The following is a 2,373-nucleotide window of genomic DNA, read 5'->3' as shown; positions in this document are numbered from 1 at the left end:
AACTTCTGGCTTGGCTCAGAAGCAGGATGCTGCTTGCTGTACCACAATACCTAGTCAACTGGCATACATCCACATAACAATTTAATCACCTTTCTCTGCATTAAAACCTGGAGGTCCTTGCTATTAAATAATATCCAGAATTATTCAAGATTGAGCTACGGTTGCGTTCTATATACCTTGCCACACAACCCCAAATTCAAAATTTCCCTTTTAGTTACTGCTAATATTGACAGAGGTGTAATAAAACACTCACTTATTCAAAGGATTTCTGTCCGTGATGAGAAAACTAGGAGCTTCAAGGGAAGGGAAAGTTGTTCCTTACCCTTCTACACTATCCCCTGCCATCTGTCACTCACTTAATCAGAATCTCCAGTTCATTTTAGTTGCCTCTTGCAGTTCATTTCCAAAACTGTATTAATTAGGGCCTAAGCTATATTGCATTCAAATGTGCAATTTCAGTGGGACTAGATTGGGTTGGGATATCTGGTCGGCATGGATGGGTTGGACCGAAGGGTCTGTTTCCATGCTGTATATCTCTATGACTTGACTCTATAAGTGCCTAATACCTTATGACACTCGGCTGAATTCAAGGCGATTACAGAAATGGTTCCACACTTGTAGCAATGTTAGACCAAAAATGTTTAATATTTTGCTCTAAAATATTGGAACATGTTATAGGTAAGCACAGAGGTGCTGAGAGTTGCACCAGTCCTACTATGTGGACAGACATAACATCAGCTGAATTTAAAGGAACTCACATGATTAAACTTTCCACATTTGTTCCGAGTATTATTAATTTTAAATTAGTGTAAATACATTCTTAATAGGAAATTATGAGACCACAAGAGAGTCAGCTATTATTCCAGATACGAGCTGAAAATATGTTGCTGGAAAAGCGCAGCAGATCAGGCAGCATCCAAGGAGCAGGAGAATCGACGTTTCGGGCATGAGCCCTTCTTCAGGTATTATTCCAGATAATTTGAGTCATTAAGCATTATGGAAACAATACACAGGTACAACAGGATAAATCAAATTTGCTTGTGCCGAGTCATTGCATAAGGTATGTGTGGTGGCCCCGCAGGTTAAATCATCACCAGTCGCTTCTCCCTAATAAGAGAGCAGCCCCTATGGTAAGACTCTGGTGACACAATAACAACAACAACAACAAAAAGTATGTAGCTAGGTCAGAGTGAATAGAAAGATCAGCTGTTATCTAACTAAAAGGCATAATAGGCTTGAGGGGCTGAGTGGCTTACATATGTTGATATGCAATTGTCTATTTACACATACAATGAGCTAGCGCCTCCGTGCTGGCCCACATGATTCACCCGGACCAGTCCTACACGGTCCCGGGCCGGAGGATACACGATAACGTCCACCTGGTCCGGGACCTGATCCATTTCTGTCGACGGGCTGGTCTGCCGAGCGCCTTCCTGTCTCTCGACCAGGAGAAGGCGTTCGACAGGGTCGATCACGAGTACCTGCTCGGGACTCTGCGGGCATTCGGGTTCGGGACGCGGTTCGTCGCCCGGATCCGACTTTTGTACGCCGCCGCAGAGTGTCTGGTTAAAGTTAACGGGTCCCTGACGGCGCCCCTTCGCTTCGGGAGAGGAGTGCGTCAAGACTGCCCCCCGTCCGGCCAGCTGTATTCCCTGTGCGTGGAGCCTTTCCTGCGCCTCTTGCGGAGGAGGTTGTCGGGGCTGGTTCTGCGCGGCGCGGGCACGGGGGTGGTCCTCTCGGCCTACGCCGACGACGTGCTCCTCACCTTCACCGACCCGGCTGACCTGGGGAGGATGCGCGAGTGCCAGGCCGTGTACCCGGCGGCGTCTTCCGCCAGGATCAACTGGGCCAAATGTTCCGGACTACTGATCGGTCCATGGCGGGTGGACTCTCTGCCGGAGGAGTTACGGGGGTCCAGCTGGAGTACCACCCAGCTCCTCTACCTGGGGGTCTACCTCGGCCCGGCCGAGGAATCCTGGCCGGCCAACTGGCAGGAGCTGGAGGCCAAAGTCTCGGCTCGCCTAGGCCGCTGGACAGGACTGCTCCGAGTGCTATCTTACAGGAGTCGAGTGCTGGACATAAACCAGCTGGTGGCCGCCATGCTGTGGTACCGGCTGGTCACTTTGGTCCCTCCTCCTGGCTTTGTCGCTGTCATCCAGAGAACATTGGTCGAGTCCTTCTGGGACAAAAAGATGCAGTGGGTCGCCGCGCAGGCTCTGAGTCTCCCTATTGAGGAGGGCCGTCAGTCGCTAGTGTGCATCCGCAACCAGGTCGCGATATTCCACCTTCAGACCTTGCAGCGATACCTTTACGTCGAGCCTCCTCCTAGATGGTGCGCCCTGGCGACGTATTTTTCCCGCCAGGTGCGTAACC

The sequence above is a fragment of the Chiloscyllium plagiosum genome, chromosome 4 (genome assembly GCF_004010195.1).
Source record: "Chiloscyllium plagiosum isolate BGI_BamShark_2017 chromosome 4, ASM401019v2, whole genome shotgun sequence".
NCBI classification, from domain to species: domain Eukaryota; kingdom Metazoa; phylum Chordata; class Chondrichthyes; order Orectolobiformes; family Hemiscylliidae; genus Chiloscyllium; species Chiloscyllium plagiosum.
This window is presented reverse-complemented; position numbering follows the sequence as displayed.